The 18,192-nt window shown below is 49.5% G+C and overlaps 1 long non-coding RNA gene across 1 annotated transcript in view; it reads right to left on the bottom strand.

Moving 5' to 3' along the window:
* LOC135059064 (uncharacterized) overlaps positions 1 to 18,192 on the bottom strand; it is a 104,176-nt gene that overhangs the window by 64,343 nt on the left and 21,641 nt on the right. The window lies entirely within an intron of this gene.

Raw genomic sequence — 18,192 nt, 5'->3', positions numbered from 1 at the left:
GCTCTGTAAGCGGGCTCAGCGCTCTTCACTACCCGGCTGCAGCATACAGGCAGCTGGGTGATATAAAAATATATTCTCCCCGTGGGTAATACAAGGGGCGGAGCTAACTCCCGCTCCGTTCGGCGGGCTCAGACTTCCCCGGCCGCAGCATACAGGCGGCCGGGGGATACATTTACATTCTCCGTTCCCCGGCCGCAGCATACAGGCGGCCGGGGAGATACATTTACACTCTCCGTTCCCCGGCCGCAGCATACAGGCGGCCGGGGAGATACATTTACTAAGTGAGGCGGCCGGTGGATACAGGGGCGCTTTCCGCTGACTATGCAGCGTATTCGAATTTGGCGCCGAAGCAGGGGGGCGGAGCTAACTCCCGCTCTGTACGGCGGGCTCTCTCCGCTCCCCGGCCGCTGCAGCATGACACGCCGCTCCACAATCCCCCGCTCCCTGGGCCGCTGAAAGCTCATTTCCTCTCCTGGCTGTGCAGGTAAGGATTCTGTGCATAGTACAAGGTATGAGGGGGGGTGATGGCTTATAACAGCGGGCTCCCAGCTCGGTTACTGTCTCTAGGCAACAGATCCTGTCTCTGGGGTTTTTAGTTTTTGTATGCATTGTGCTGCTGAAATATAGCTACATTCCTCCCTACAGGGCAGTCCTCTCCCCAACATTTTATACATGTAGATCAGAGAACCTGCTCTATTACAGGAACTGGACATAGACAGTATTTATCTACCCTATTAGTTTCACATACACAGTATTTCTCTACCCGGTTGGGTTCACTGTGTGTGTGTGTGTGTGTGTGTGTGTGTGTGTGTGTGTGTGTGTATATAGATATGTTTGTATATATATTTAAGTGTGTGTGGGTATGTATATGTGTGTGTATATATATATATATATATATATATATATATACATACAATACCATATATAGGGGATAAAACAAACACTTCCGCAATACCCCACCTTGCCACATAACATTTTCCCCCATCCTTTCTCGCAGGCTGGTCACCATTTTGGAAAGCCAGCGCAACCTCCGAGAAACATCTGGTGCACCTAAATTAGCGGTACACTACATACAGGGCGGGGTGTTGCCGTCCCTTTATTATTCCTTGGTGTCACTAGTTACTAATGCTATTAGTAATTTGGGGAATGTGTTTAAGGCATCAGACAAATAACGCTGTGGCTCAGTACGCTAGTAGCGGGTATCTGAACATCCCAAAAAAAAAAAACTTTAAGGGGAGATCCTATAGCCTAGGGCTAAGACTCCTGTCCCACAGCGCAGCGTTACTGGTTCAGGTCTCCGCTGCTCCAGAAAGTTTATTTGAATCGTGTCGGTCACACATTATAGTGCAGACCTTACATAGGGCTGTGTTTATTTAACCCACCTTTTCTCCTTTTGTTTGTCTCACCTGGGATAGTCAAAGAATTCCCTCTTAGGTGTGAAATATGCGGTGGAGCCATCTGCTTAGCCCTCCACGCACCTGCAGGACACACCTGTTTGAACAGCTCAGATTATACAGGTAATGTCGCTGTTAACCAGAGACCTGGTACGTCATTTCACCCCTCCAGGTTTCTAAAGGAACCTTGTTAACCTTCCATGTTACAATACTAATGATGTCTGTTTTCTGTGGAGTCTGAACCAGTGTCTCAGAATAACCAGGTGCATTATACAGCAGTTCGGCTGATACTGCAGGTAAAGGAGACGGACACGTCAAGTCCATCAGGGTTCGACACCGATGACGAAATGACAGTGACTGGTCCAGTTTCGGATGAGCTGGGCAGGCTCCGGTAGGCGGCCGGCAGACACCCGAATACACAATTTCAGGTATCAAACAATGTTTGTTTTCCTATCCTTTCCCAGCAGATGGCAGGAAAGGGTATCAGAACCTCTCCAGGGTATACCCCTCGATGTATCGCCGGTCCAACAAGCTGCCGTTTTCCTGAGGCAACCTGGCTCAGGGATCCATCGAAGACACATATACGGCAGCGGGGTTCTACCTGGTCCGGAGCAGGTAGGTTGTGGAACAATTGTCCTCTAGGTTATAGGATGTTTCGCATCAGGATCAATTGATACTTTGGTACAGGTCAGAATCACGATTCTGCTTTATGTTCTTTGGAGGTCTTCACGTCTGCAGACTCGGAACCTGCATTTTCGCTGGGGCTGTCTTAACCCGACGACCTCTGGGGCTGCGACAGTGACAGGTGAACATGAAATCCTACGGGGCAGATGGTTCAGGGGAAGGAACTTTCGGCAGGATTTCTTGAACCATTGGAGGTAAGTCCACTTTGATTTCTCCTACTACTGCCCCAGCTCCAAGACAGACCTTTATCGGTCTTTCCTTTAGATTTTTCCATGCCCTTTCAAGCTTTCGACTCCACACGGGCGATATCTCCGTAGCCAGGGAATCTCAGGGTAAAAAGGCTAAAGCAGAGGTTCAACATCCTCGGTCCAGTCTGATTTTCGGTCATCCTATACACCCACTACAAGGGGACAAGGCTTGGGCGGTTACAGACTAGATTTTGGGGTACAAACGTCTCAGGAGTCCCTCGGCATGGATCGGCCGATTTACGATGACAAGAGAGTCATAATGCAGGCGGCGCTCCATATGCTTCTAATCGCAAAGGGTATTGTTCCCTGTTTTTCACAGATCATTTGAATCGGGACAGTTCTCAGGCCTTTGTTTTCTTTTCACGTTCCGAAGCAAGTTGGCTCGGCCAGGCCTATTCTGGCCTTAGAATCCTTTCAGTCTGTGATCGCTAGTTTGAAGAAAAAAGGGAGTTTTACGTGTTCCTTGTCTTCAGAGATGCCTCTGTTTACTGATATCCGCTGGATTTTCCTTATCGGGCTTTTCTCAGATTCGCATTATAGGATTCTTATTTTCACAGTCCTTTCCTTTTGGTCTATCTTCCGCTCCCACAGGGTTCAGGAAGATCACAGAATAACACTTTTTCAAGGGCAGGAGGTGACGTTGGTTCCCTAATGGGACAATCTACTGCTACTATCCCACTCTGTACATTAGGGGCTTCTGAATATCCGGAGGATCCAGGAGCTTCTGTTTCGACACAGATCCAATTTATGCTCCTCATAGACGTTTTCTCAACAGGGTCCGTCGGAGGATTTTTCCTTCCTCGGTACCAGGTACTCTATTTCTTCAGTCAGGCTGCGACGCAATGAGTGGTCGCCTACATTCTCCTCTGAGCGGGGGACAACAATCTTCTTTCCAGGTCAAGCTACCAGGTCAGACTCCCGGGTGAGGGAACATTCCCCGGAGTTTTGTCAGCTGGTCCGCTGTGGGCGGAGATTTCGGATCGACCTCAGGGCGTTCTGACTGACTCTTTAACCCTTTCCTACTCTCGAACGTGAGCTCTGGCGGCAATAGCCGAGGATGCCCTCAGGGTTCCTGGGAGTTTCGGGTTATTCTATCCTGCCTCCTTTTCTATTTCTACCTCACGGTCGATAACACAGGAGGGGAATATGCGTGCTAGTCCTCTCCGTGGCTCTGGTTGGGCCGCGCATGACTTGAAGATACAGCTACACCTGTTGTCAGTAGAGGAGCCTTGGCTCCTACCTCGACTGGACTGTCTACTTCAACAGGGTCCTTTTCTTTGTTCATCTTACACTGAGTTCGTTTAAACGTGTGACTGTTCACGAGACCTCAGAAGGGAGGAGTTCCCTAGTTCGGTTATGCCTACTGGGCCCCAATTTCAGAAGTCTGTTACCTCTTCTCGCTTTTGCCACTTTTGGAAAACTTTAAGGGACATAATAAGGATAAAAAGGGGTTTTCCCCTTCTTTCAGTTACCATTCAGCCGTCATCTTGGGTTTCTCTGGGAGGTTTTGCTTGGCTGCGCTTCAAACCACATTGACCTGAATTTTGTGTCTCTTCCTTTTTCGGTTTTCTTCCAAAAGAGATTTGCCTGGCGGCTGTAAGTTCGGGCTCTCTTTCAGGGAGTACTCTTTTGGCAACTCCCCCGGCTGAGCTTCTGCCTCAGCGGTCGTTCCTTCCAGAGGGGATATACGTTTTTCATATAAATCTGACACTAGTGTCTTTCAGTCCTCTTTGAATGTTGTCAGGGCTCGCCGACTCTCTCTACAGAGGTCTTAGGCTATTCGACGAAGTGTCTTTCCTCTTTGTTCTGTACGATGCTCCCGTACTAAATAGCCGGGGTCCCAGCATATGCTGGGCTGTTGGATTCATCTGACCATCAGACAGTCTTCTTGGCGGTTGCTCGGGAGCCTCCGTTTTCCTTTTCAGCGCACTATACGCGCATTGTGGGACCTTCGTGGGCAGCTGCCCGTGGGGTCTCCATGAATACCTTGTCGGGCGGCTACTTGGTTGGACCGACATTCGTTTTGTCAAATTCTACAAGTTTGACACTTTTGCGGCCTCTGCATCACAGTTTGGCCGAGTGGTTTTACAGGACTCTCAGCGCTCTCCCACCCGTTTTGGGAGCTCTGGGACGTCCCCATTGTAACTACGCTCCAGTGGCCCCTAGTGGATGAAGGAGAAATTAGGATTTTGGTACTTACCGATAAATCCCTTTCTCCGATTCCACAGGGGCCACTGGACGCCCGCCCAGCGCTGTTCCTCCTTGTTTTTTGCTTAACGGTTTGCAGATCACCATATGACTGCTTGTTGAGTTCAGGCTAGCCTGGTTTTTTGTCAGGTTCTGTTCCAGGTTTGGTTTAGGTTATCCTGGTTTACAGGGCGTCATTAACCTCCTCTACCTTACGGTTTGTTTTTTCCAGCTCTCCTCGGGCACAGTTTTACGTAGACTGGCTTGGAGGGGAGATAGTAGGGGAGGAGCTAGCCACAGTGTGAGAATTTTAAAGTGCCAGCTCCCAATTACTGCCTACTATTTCCCCATTGTAACTACGCTCCAGTGGCCCCTGTGGAATCGGAGAAAGGGATTTATCGGTAAGTACCAAAATCCTGATTTTCTCTTACGTCCTAGAGGATGCTGGGGACTCCAAAAGGACCATGGAGTATAGACGGGATCCGCAGGAGCTTGGGCACACTGAAAAGACTTAATCTGGGTGTGAACTGGCTCCTCCCTCTATACCCCTCCTCCAGACCTCAGTTAGACTTTGTGCCCAGGACTGACTGGACACTCACAGGGGAGCTCTCCTGAGTTTCTCTGGAAAATACTTTTTTGTTAGGTTTTTTATTTTCAGGGAGACCTGCTGGCTACAGGCTCCCTGCAGCTTGGGAGTGAGGGGAGAGAAGCAGACCTACTTCTTAGTAACGTGCTCTGCTTCTCAGCTACTGGACACCATTAGCTCCAGAGGGTTCGATCACTTTGTGCGCCTAGCTGCTTGTTCCCGGAGCCACGCCGTCACCCCCTCACAGAAGAAAGAAGTCGGGTGAGTATGAGAAGATCAGAAGACTTCAGGACGGCAGAAGACTTCAGTAACGGAAGGTACATCACAGCGGTAACGCTGTGCTCCATGCTCCCACACACATCACCAACGGTAGTTACAGGGTGCAGGGCGCTGGGGGGGGCGCCCTGGGCAGCATGCTACTGAGGTCGGGGACCGGCAGAAGGCTTTCGGTGCCTCGGCACCGTTTCTTAAACCCCCGCCGGCATCTTTTTCATTTTCAAATTTGGCGGGCCGAAGCGCGTTGGGAAGGGGGCGGAGCTTCGTCCCGCGGCTCACTGGCGCCATCTTCTCCTTCAACGCGCGGCTGAAGGAGACGCTGCCGGGACCTCCACATTCCTCTCACAAGTAACGGGGAGATATTCAGAAGGGGGGGCCGCAGTGTGGTGCTTCTTGTTATAAATTAAGCAGCGCTGGGTACATATATCTTTTGTCGGGATATATGGGCGCTGTGGTGTGAGCTGGCATACTCCCTCTGTGTCCTCTATCTGGGCTTCATTGTGGGCCTGTCACCTAGCTGGGACGTTCTGTGTGTATCTGTGTCGGTACTACGTGTCGGCATGTCTGAGGCTGAATGTTATTCACCAGAGGAGGTTATTTGGGGAGCAGATGCGGGGCTAGATTTGGGACTGTCGACGCAGCCGACACCTGATTTACTCGCATTGCTCAGTACGATAAATTCGAATGTAGCTTCTTTATCAAAGAGGTTGGATAAGTCTGAGTCACAGACACAGGTGTGGAAAAAGTCCATGGAAGAGGCTTTGTCTCAGGTACAGACCCCACCTGGGTCGCAAAAGCGGCCATTTACTCAAGTGGTAGATACGGATACTGACACGGACTCTGATTTCGAGGTCGATTTCACTGAGGCTGCTTTACATCCACGATTAGTTAAGAGTATTCAGTACATGATTGTGGCTATAAAAGATGTTTTACACATTTCTGATGAACCTGCGGTACAGGAAACAAGGATTTGCTTGTTTAAGGGAAAAAAACCTGAGGTGAAGTTTCCCCCCTCTCATGAAATGAATACTCTTTGTGAAAAGGCTTGGAAAGTCGCCGGATAAGAGGTGGCAGATTCCCAAGAGGATTTACATGGCATATCCGTTCCCCTCGGATGACAGGGAAAAATGGGAGGCATCTCCAAATGTTGACAAAGCTCTATCTCGCTGGTCTAAGAAAGTGGCGCTTCCGTCTCCTGACACGGCAGCTCTCAAAGATCCAGCGGATCGCAAGCTGGAGACGTCTCTGAAGTCCATTTTCGCTAATTCGGGTGCATTGCTCAGACCTGCTGTGGCGTCGGTATGGGTGAGTAGTGCTATTTGCTAAATGGGCTGAGAATTTAGCTAATGATATGGATACCCTTGATAAAGATAATGTTCTTTTGACTCTTGGTTATATCAAGGACGCTGCAGATTACCTGAAGGATGCGGCGAGGGATGTCTGTCTCTTGGGATCAAGAGCCAATGCCATGTCGATATCAGCCAGGAGGGCGTTGTGGATCCATCAATGGAATGCTGATGCCGACTCCAAGAGGGCTATGGAAGCGTTACCCTTCAAAGGTACTGTCTTGTTTGGGGACGGCTTGGCTGACCTGGTCTCGACCGCGACTGCGGGTAAGTCCTCTTTTCTTCCTTATGTTCCCACACAACAGAACAAGGCACCACATCAGCAGAAAGGTTCGTCCTTCCTCGCTTCAAAAGGTAGAGGAAGGGGAAGGAAACCACCTGCCCAGGACCAAAAGTCCTCCCCTGATTCTACCAAGTCCACCACATGACGCTGGGGCTTCCCTGGGGGAGTCCGGACCGGTGGGGGGGCCATCTACAAATATTCAGTCAGGTCTGGATTCAATCAGACCTGGATCCTTGGGTCCTAGAGATTGTGTCTCAGGGATACAAGCTGTAGTTTCGGGAGATACTCTCTCCGGTTCTTCATTTCGGCGTTAACAGTAGCTCTTCCGGACAGGGAGGTGGTGCTGGCAGCGATACAAAAATTGTGTCGACAGATGGTCATTGTTCCCGTTCCCTCATCCCAACGGGGGGGGGGGGTTCTACTCGAGCCTCTCTGTGTGCCTAAACCGGACGGTTCGGTCAGACCAATTCTAAATCTAAAATCCCTCAATCCATACTTGAAAGTTTTCAAGTTCAAGATGGAATCTCTTCAAGCGGTAATTGCCAGCCTGGAAGGGGGGGGGGTTTATGGCGTCAGTCGACATAAAGGATGCCTACTTACATGTCCCGATATGTCCTTCACATCAGGCCTTCCTCAGGTTTGCGATACAGGATTCTCATTACCAATATCAGACGTTGCCGTTTGGGCTTTCCACGGCTCCGAGGATTTTCACCAAAGTCATGGCGGAAATGATGGTTCTCCTTCGCAAACAAGGGGTTACAATTATCCCGTACTTGGACGATCTCCTGATAAAGGCGAGGTCCAAGGAACGGTTGCTGAGAAGTGTACATTTGTCACTGTCGGTTCTGCGACAGCACGGTTGGGTACTCAATTTGCCAAAATCTCAGTTGATTCCGACCACTCGGCTGCCTTTTCTGGGCATGATTCTGGACACGGATTTACAGAAAGGCGGAACAAGGAGCAGAGCGGCAATGGCGGAGGCCACAAGAATCCTTTGCTGGGCGGAACAACACGTGACCGCCCTGTCAGCAGTCTTCCTACCGGGAGTGGACAACTGGGAAGCAGATTTCCTCAGCAGACACTATCTCCATTCGGGAGAGTGGGCTCTTCACCAAGAGGTATTTGCAGAGGTGACAAAACGTTGGGGAATTCCGTTGATCGACATGATGGCGTCTCGTCTCAACAAGAAGCTCCCAAGGTATTGTTCCAGGTCAAGGGACCCCCAAGCCAGTGCAGTGGACGCTCTGGTGTCTCCGTCGGTGTATGTGTTCCCTCCACTTCCTCTCATTCCAAAGGTACTGGGGATCATTGGACGAGCAAGGGTTCAGGCGATTCTCGTCGTTCCAGATTGGCCAAGAAGGGCCTGGTACCTGGATCTTTAGGAATTACTGGTGGAAGATCCTTGGCCGCTTCCTGTAAGAGAGGACCTGTTGTTGCAGGGTCCATGCGTGTTTCCAGACTTTCTGCGACTGCGTTTGACGGCATGGAGGTTGAGCGCCAGATCTTAGCTCGTAAGGGTAAGAGCTTAGCTCGTAAGGGTATCCCCAGGGAGGGAGGTCATTCCAACTCTCATTAAGGCTAGTAAGGAGGTTACGGCGAAACATTATCACCGTATTTGGAGAAAGTTTGTTTCTTGGTGTGAGTCTAAAATGGCTCCTGCGGAAGATTTTCACTTGGGGCGCTTTCTCCACTTTTTACAGGCGGGAGTAGATGCAGGCCTGAAATTAGGTTCCATCAAAGTGCAGATTTCGGCTTAGTCTATTTTCTTTCAAAAAAATTAGCGGTCCTCCCAGAGGTTCAGACTTTTGTGAAAGGAGTAATGCATATCAATCCTCCGTTTGTGCCTCCTGTAGCTCCATGGGAGCTTGATGTGGTCTTACGGTTTCTCATGTCTTCCTGGTTTGAACCTTTGCGTAAGGTTGAATTGAAATTTCTCACTTGGAAGGTAGTTATGCTGTTGGCGCTGGCGTCTGCCAGACGGGTGTCAGAGTTGGCGGCCTTATCTCGTAAGAGCCCGTACTTGATTTTTCATTCGGATAGGGTGGAATTGAGGACTCGTCAACAATTTCTGCCGAAGGTGGTTTCTTCATTTCACATTAACTAACCTATTGTGGTCCCGGTGGCTACGGAGGCTGTGGCGATTCCAAAATCTCTGGATGTTGTAAGAGCGTTGAAGATCTACGTCATTAGGACAGCTGTTGCCAGAAAAACTGAGGCACTTTTTGTCTTGTATGCTTCCAACAAAATTGAAAGACAAATAATTCCAGCGCGTCTTAGAACTCCTAAAAATATATATAATGATGGTCGTATATGTTAAAAAATAGCAGCTCTCAATTGGACAGTACTGATCTGTCCACCAATGCAGCAACAAGAATTGATAATATGGTCATCCTGCTTCAAAACAGACTATTGCACGCTGGATTTGTAGTACGATTCAGCAGGCTCATTCTTCGGCCGGACTACCGGTGCCGAAGTCAGTAAAAGCCCATTCTACCAGAAAAGTGGGCTCATCTTGGGCGGCTGCCCGAGGCGTCTCGGCGTTAAAGCTTTGCCGAGCAGCTACTTGGTCGGGTTCAAACACTTTTGCTACGTTCTATAAGTTTGATACCCTGGCTGATGAGGACCTTGCGTTTACTCAGTCGGTGCTGCAGAGTCGTCCGCACTCTCCCGCCCGTTCTGGAGCTTTGGTATAAACCCCATGGTCCTTTTGGAATCCCCAGCATCCTCTAGGACGTAAGAGAAAATAGGATTTTGGTACTTACCGATAAATCCTTTTCTCCTAGTCCGTAGAGGATGCTGGGCGCCCATCCCAGTGCGGACTGTTACTTGCAGTGTTTTCTTGCTAGTTAAATTAGTTTATACACGGGTTGTGTATTTCTTGTTTTAGCTTGTTGCTGTTGTTAATTCATACTGTTATCTGGTTTAATGTTACTCTGGTTGTACGGTATGTTTGTGGTGTGGGCTGGTATGTTGGTAGCCCTTAGTTTAAACAAAAATCTTTCCTCGAAATGTCCGTCTCTCCTGGGCACAGTTTCTATAACTGAGGTCTGGAGGAGGGGCATAGAGGGAGGAGCCAGTTCACACCCAGATTAAGTCTTTTCAGTGTGCCCAAGCTCCTGCGGATCCCGTCTATACCCCATGGTCCTTTTGGAGTCCCCAGCGTCCTCTATGGACTAGGAGAAAAGGAATTATCGATAAGTACCAAAATCCTATTTCTCTGACGTCCTAGTGGATGCTGGGAACTCCGTAAGGACCATGGGGAATAGACGGGCTCCGCAGGAGACTGGGCACTCTAAGAAAGAATTAGGACTACTGGTGTGCACTGGCTCCTCCCTCCTCCAGACCTCAGTTAGAATCTGTGCCCGGAAGGAGCTGGTTGCACACTAGGGGCTCTCCTGAGCTTCTAGTAAAGAAAGTATTTATTAGGTTTTTTATTTTCAGTGAGATCTGCTGGCAACAGACTCACTGCTACGAGGGACTTAGGGGAGAGAAGCGAACCTACCTGCTTGCAGCTAGCTTGGGCTTCTAGGCTACTGGACACCATTAGCAGGGATCGAACACAGGCCCAGCCTCGGTCGTCCGGAGCCGCGCCGCCGTCCCCCTTGCAGAGCCAGAAGCAAGAAGAACGTCCAGGAAATCGGCGGCTGAAGACTCCGGTCTTCATTAAGGTAGCGCACAGCACTGCAGCTGTGCGCCATTGCTCCCTATGCACACCACATACTCCGGTCACTGATGGGTGCAGGGCGCTGGGGGTGGGCGCCCTGGGCTGCAATTAGAGTACCTTAAATTGGCAAAAAAACACATAATATAGTCTAATAAACTATATATGTGTAAAAATCCCCTGCCATAATATTAATAAAAGAGCGGGAGAAGCCCGCCGAAAAAGAGGCAGGGCTATCTCCCTCAGCACACTGGCGCCATTTCCTCTTCACAGCTCCGCTGGAAGACAGCTCACCAGGCTCTCCCCTGCAGTTTCCAGGCTCAAAGGGTAAAAAAGAGAGGGGGGGCACTAAATTTAAGCGCAAAACTGTATTGTATAGCTGCTATAGGGAAAATCACTTTGTGTAGTGTAAATCCCTGTTTATATAGCGCTGTGGTGTGTGCTGGCATACTCTGTCTCCCCAAAGGACTTGGTGGGGTCCTGTCCTCAGTCAGAGCATTCCCTGTGTGTGTGCGGTGTGTCGGTACGGCTGTGTCGACATGTTTGATGAGGAGGCTTATGTGGAGGCGGAGCAGGTGCCGATAAATGGGATGTCACCCCCTGCGGGGTCGACACCAGAGTGGATGGATATGTGGAAGGTTTTAACCGACAGTGTCAACTCCTTACATAAAAGGTTCGATGACATAACAGCTGTGGGACAGCCGGCTTCTCAGCCAGTGCCTGCCCAGGCGTCTCAAAAGCCATCAGGGGTTCAAAAACGCCCGCTACCTCAGATGGCAGACACAGATGTCGACACGGAGTCTGACTCCAGTGTCGACGACGAGACTAATGTACATTCCACTAGGGCCATCCGTTGCATGTTTACGGCAATGAAAAATGTGTTGCACATTTCTGACATTAACCCAGGTACCACTAAAAAGGGTATTATGTTTGGGGAGAAAAAGCAACCAGTGGTTTTTCCCCCATCAGATGAGTTAAATGAAGTGTGTGAAGAAGCGTGGGCTTCCCCTGATAAAAAACTAGTGATTTCTAAAAAGTTACTAATGGCGTACCCTTTCCCGCCAAAGGACAGGGTACGTTGGGAGACATCCCCGAGGGTGGATAAAGCGCTCACACGCTTGTCAAAAAAGGTGGCACTACCGTCTCAGGATACGGCCGCCTTAAAGGAGCCTGCGGATAGAAAGCAGGAGGCTATCCTGAAGTCTGTATATACACACTCAGGTACTATACTGAGACCTGCTATTGCTTCAGCATGGATGTGCAGTGCTGCAGCAGCGTGGTCTGATTCCCTGTCTGATAACATTGATTCCCTTGACAGGGACACTATATTGCTAACCATAGAGCATATTAAAGACGTAGTCTTATATATGAGAGATGCACAGAGGGATATTTGCCGGCTGGCATCTAGAATAAATGCAATGTCCATTTCTGCCAGGAGAGTATTATGAACTCGGCAGTGGACAGGTGATGCGGATTCTAAAAGGCACATGGAGGTTTTGCCTTACAAGGGTGAGGAATTGTTTGGGGATGGTCTCTCGGACCTCGTTTCCACAGCGACAGCTGGGAAGTCGACATTTTTACCTCATGTTCCCTCACAGCCTAAGAAAGCACCGTATTATCAGGTACAGTCCTTTCGGCCCCAGAAAGGCAAGCGGGTTAAAAGCGCATCCTTTCTGCCCAGAGGCAGGGGTAGAGGGAAAAAGCTGCACCATACAGCCAGTTCCCAAGAACAAAAATCCTCCCCTGCTTCCACTAAATCCACCGCATGACGCTGGGGCTCCACTGGTGGCCCGTCTCCAGAACTTCAGCGACCGGTGGTTTCGCTCACAGGTGGATCCCTGGGTTCTACAAGTGGTATCTCAGGGATACAAGCTGGAATTCGAGACGTCTCCCCCTCGCCGTTACCTCAAATCAGCCCTGCCAGCTACTCCCTCGGACAGGGAGGTAGTGCTGGCGGCAATTCACAAGCTGTACCTCCAGCAGGTGATAATAAAAGTTCCCCTCCTTCAACAGGGACGGGGTTACTATTCCACAATGTTTGTGGTACCGAAACCAGATGGTTCGGTGAGACCCATTCTAAATTTGAAATCCTTGAACACTTATATAAGGAGGTTCAAGTTCAAAATGGAATCGCTCAGGGCGGTTATTGCAAGCCTGGAAGAAGGGGATTACATGGTATCACTGGACATCAAGGATGCTTACCTGCATGTCCCCATTTACCCACCTCACCAGGTGTACCTCCGTTTTGTGGTACAAGACTGCCATTACCAATTCCAGACGTTGCCGTTTGGTCTGTCCACGGCACCGAGGGTATTTACCAAGGTAATGGCCGAAATGATGATACTCCTTCGAAAGAAGGGAGTTATAATTATCCCATACTTGGACGATCTCCTTATAAAGGCGAGGTCCAGGGAGCAGTTGTTGGTCGGAGTAGCACTATCTCAGGAAGTGCTACAACAGCACGGCTGGATTCTGAATATTCCAAAGTCGCAGCTGGTTCCTACGTCTGCTGTTCCTGGGTATGATTCTGGACACAGAACAGAAGAAGGTGTTTCTCCCGGAGGAGAAGGCCAAGGAGTTGTCATCTCTGGTCAGAGACCTCCTGAAACCAAAACAGGTGTCGGTGCATCACTGCACGCGAGTCCTGGGAAAGATGGTAGCTTCTTACGAGGCAATTCCATTCGGCAGGTTCCATGCAAGGATCTTTCAGTGGGATCTGTTAGACAAGTGGTCCGGATCGCATCTTCAGATGCATCGGCTGATCACCCTGTCCCCGAGGGCCAGGGTGTCTCTGCTGTGGTGGCTGCAGAGTGCTCCTCTTCTAGAGGGCCGCAGATTCGGCATACAGGACTGGGTCCTGGTGATCACGGATGCGAGCCTCCGAGGTTGGGGGGCAGTCACTCAGGGAAGAAACTTCCAGGGAAAATGGTCGAGTCAGGAGGCTTCCCTACACATAAATATTCTGGAACTAAGGGCCATTTACAATGCTCTAAGTCAGGCAAGACCCCTGCTTCAAAACCAGCCGGTGCTGATTCAGTCAGACAACATCACGGCGGTCACCCATGTAAACCGTCAGGGCGGCACAAGAAGCAGGATGGCGATGGCAGAAGCCACAAGGATTCTCCGATGGGCGGAAAATCACGTGATAGCACTGTCAGCAGTGTTCATTCCGGGAGTGGACAACTGGGAAGCAGACTTCCTCAGCAGGCACGACCTCCACCCAGGAGAGTGGGGACTTCATCCAGAAGTCTTCCAACTGATTGTAAACCGTTGGGAAAGGCCACAGGTGGACATGATGGCGTTCCGCCTAAACAAAAAGCTAAAAAGATATTGCGCCAGGTCAAGGGACCCTCAGGCAATAGCTGCGGACGCTCTAGTGACACCGTGGGTGTACCAGTCGGTTTATGTGTTCCCTCCTCTTCCTCTCATACCAAAGGTGCTGAGGATAATAAGAAAGAGAGGAGTAAGAACTATACTCATCGTTCCGGATTGGCCAAGAAGGACTTGGTACCCGGAACTACAAGAAATGATCTCAGAGGACCCTTGGCCTCTGCCTCTCAGACAGGACCTGCTACAGCAGGGGCCCTGTCTGTTCCAAGACTTACCACGGCTGCGTTTGACGGCATGGCGGTTGAACGCCGGATCCTGATGGAAAAGGGCATTCCGGTTGAAGTCATTCCTAGGCTGATAAAAGCTAGGAAAGATGTGACAGCAAAGCATTATCACCGCATATGGCGAAAATATGTTGCTTGGTGTGAGGCTATGAAGGCCCCCACAGAAGAATTTCTGCTGGGTCGATTTCTGCACTTCCTACAGTCAGGAGTGACTATGGGCCTAAAATTTGGTTCCATTAAAGTCCAGATTTCGGCCCTGTCTATTTTCTTTCAAAAAGAACTGGCTTCACTGCCTGAAGTTCAGACATTTGTTAAGGGAGGGCTACATATTCAGCCCCCTTTTGTGCCCCCAGTGGCACCTTGGGATCTCAACGTTGTGTTGGATTTCCTAAAATCACATTGGTTTGAGCCACTTCAGACCGTGGAATTAAAATATCTCACGTGGAAAGTGGTCATGCTTTTGGCCTTGGCTTCGGCTAGGCGGGTGTCAGAATTGGCGGCTTTGTCCTGTAAAAGCCCCTATCTGATCTTCCATATGGACAGAGCAGAATTGAGGACGCGTCCCCAATTCCTCCCTAAGGTGGTATCAGCGTTTCATTTGAACCAACCTATTGTGGTGCCTGCGGCTACTCGGGACTTGGAGGCCTCCAAGTTGCTGGACGTAGTCCGGGCCCTGAAAATCTATGTTTCCAGGACGGCTAGAGTCAGAAAAACTGACTCGCTGTTTGTCCTGCATGCACCCAACAAGCTGGGTGCTCCTGCTTCTAAGCAGACTATTGCTCGCTGGATCTGTAGCACGATTCAGCTTGCACATTCTGCGGCTGGACTGCCGCATCCTAAATCAGTAAAAGCCCATTCCACGAGGAAGGTGGGCTCTTCTTGGGCGGCTGCCCGAGGGGTCTCGGCTTTACAACTTTGCCGAGCTGCTACCTGGTCGGGATCAAACACGTTTGCAAAATTCTACAAGTTTGATACCCTGGCTGAGGAGGACCTTGAGTTTGCTTATTCGGTGCTGCAGAGTCATCCGCACTCTCCCGCCCGTTTGGGAGCTTTGGTATAATCCCCATGGTCCTTACGGAGTTCCCAGCATCCACTAGGACGTCCGAGAAAATAAGAATTTACTCACCGGTAATTCTATTTCTCGTAGTCCGTAGTGGATGCTGGGCGCCCATCCCAAGTGCGGATTATCTGCAATACTTGTATAAAGTTATTGCCTAACTAAAGGGTTATTGTTATGAGCCATCTGTTAGTGAGGCTCAGTTGTTATTCATACTGTTAACTGGGTATAGTATCACGAGTTGTACGGTGTGATTGGTGTGGCTGGTTATGAGTCTTACCCGGGATTTCAAATCCTTTCCTTATTGTGTCAGCTCTTGCGGGCACAGTTTCCCTAACTGAGGTCTGGAGGAGGGGCATAGAGGGAGGAGCCAGTGCACACCAGTAGTCCTAATTCTTTCTTAGAGTGCCCAGTCTCCTGCGGAGCCCGTCTATTCCCCATGGTCCTTACGGAGTTCCCAGCATCCACTACGGACTACGAGAAATAGAATTACCGGTGAGTAAATTCTTATTTTTTAACCTTTTTACTGTTGTATGTATTTAAAAAACTTTTTAGGATTGGTTTTATTCTATAGCGATTTGCTTTTCGTTTTCAGTTTTAGCTGTTCTTATTGTTTTTTTGCTTCTTTTATTGCATTCCTTGTAGTGCTAGAATGACTCCTTTCCATTAGATTTAAATGCTTTGAAAGCGTTCTTCGTTTTATCCATTTCTGCCTTGATCTTCGTGTTAAGCCAATCGATTTGAGTTTGGTACTAATGCGTTTACTGCCCATGGGAATAAATTTGTGAATATTGCTATCTAGCAACTTTTTTTTTTTTTTTAAAGCATCCCACATTTCCGAAGTGTTCTTGCTATGAAACAAAACTTCCCACTCAATGTCGTTTAGTGCGCATCTCAGCATACTGAAATTAGCCTTCCTAAACTTAAATGTTTTGGTTGAACCCTTATAGCTATGGTTCCTGAAACGGATGTCGAATGTGATCATATAGTGATCACTGTTACTCACAGTCTCCCCAACTTTAGTGTTTGCTATATTGTCCACATTATTAGTAATTACTAGATCCAGAGTAGTTTTACCCCTAGTTGGGTCCTCGACTAATTGAGACAAGTAGTGATCCTTTAAGAACCTGTTGCCCCTAGCTTGACACATGAATCATTACTCCAATTTATATCCAGATAATTAAAATCACCAATCACTAGGATTCCCCCCAATCCCGCAGCCCTTTCGATTTGCTGCAAGAGTTGTTCTCCCTCATGTATTCTAATATCCAGCTGTTCGTAGCACGTGCCCATGACTAGTGTGTTTGCATCAATACCCCCACTTGAGGTTTCAACCCATAGTGACTCCACATTATCTCCAGTCCCCCTCATAAATAACCTCCTTTAAGTATGGTTTAAGAGATGGTTTAACATAAAGACATACACCTCTTTTGCTTGCCCTGTCCCTCCTGAATAGAGAATATTCCTCCAAGTTTGCAACCCAGTCGTGAGTCGTCCAACCATGTTTCCAAAATACTTATAATATCATACTCAGCCTTCGATGCTAACAATTCCAATTCCCCCATTTCTCTGACGTCCTAGTGGATGCTGGGAACTCCGTAAGGACCATGGGGAATAGCGGGCTCCGAAGGAGGCTGGGCACTCTAGAAAGATTCATGACTACCTGGTGTGCACTGGCTCCTCCCACTATGACCCTCCTCCAAGCCTCAGTTAGATTTTGTGCCCGGCCGAGGTTGGATGCACACTAGGGGCTCTCCTGAGCCCTTAGAAAGAAAGTATAGATTTAGGTTTTTTATTTTCAGTGAGACCTGCTGGCAACAGGCTCACTGCAGCGAGGGACTAAGGGGAGAAGAAGCGAACTCGCCTGCTTGCAGCCGGATTGGGCTTCTTAGGCTACTGGACACCGTTAGCTCCAGAGGGATCGACCGCAGGCCCAGTCCTTGGTGTTCGGTCCCGGAGCCGCGCCGCCGTCCCCCTTACAGAGCCAGAAGCAAGAAGAGGTCCGGAAAATCGGCGGCAGAAGACATCAGTCTTCTCCAAGGTAGCGCACAGCACTGCAGCTGTGCGCCATTGCTCCTCACACACACTTCACACTCCGGCCACTGAGGGTGCAGGGCGCTGGGGGGGGGCGCCCTGAGAAGCAATTATAACACCTTGGCTGGCAAAAATACCACAATATATAGCCCTAGAGGCTATATATGTGGAAAATACCCCTGCCAGAATCCAGAAAAAAGCGGGAGAATAGGCCGCGGAAAAGGGGCGGAGCTATCTCCTGCAGCACACTGGGCGCCATTTCTCCTTCACAGATCGGCTGGAAGGAAGCTCCCTGGCTCTCCCCTGCAGTCTACACTACAGAAAAGGGTAAAAAAAGAGAGGGGGGGCACTAAATGTAGGCGCTGTATAAATTATATAGAAAAAGCAGCTATAGGGGACATAACTCAGTTAGTCCCTGCATTATATAGCGCTCTGGTGTGTGCTGGCATACTCTCACTCTGTCCCCCCAAAGGGCTTTTGTGGGTCCTGTCCTCTGTTGGAGCATTCCCTGTGTGTGTGCGGTGTGTCGGTACGGCTGTGTCGACATGTTTGATGAGGATAATGATGTGGAGACGGAGCAGATGCCTTTAGGAGGGATGTCACGCCCTGCGGGGCAGACACCTGAGTGGATGTGCTTATGGAAAGAAATGAGTGCACGTATAGACTCTTTACATAAGAAATTTGACGACATGCCAAATGTGGGACAGCCGACTTCTCAGCTCGTGCCTGTCCAGGCGTCGCACAGGTGTCACAACTGAGGGCCTGAGCTGACGGGAGGCAGCCTCAGTTGTAGGGGCTGAGATGTAACGGAACCTGGGAGGT

This window comes from Pseudophryne corroboree, chromosome 1 (assembly GCF_028390025.1).
Source record: "Pseudophryne corroboree isolate aPseCor3 chromosome 1, aPseCor3.hap2, whole genome shotgun sequence".
NCBI classification, from domain to species: Eukaryota; Metazoa; Chordata; class Amphibia; order Anura; family Myobatrachidae; genus Pseudophryne; species Pseudophryne corroboree.
This window is presented reverse-complemented; position numbering and strand designations above follow the sequence as displayed.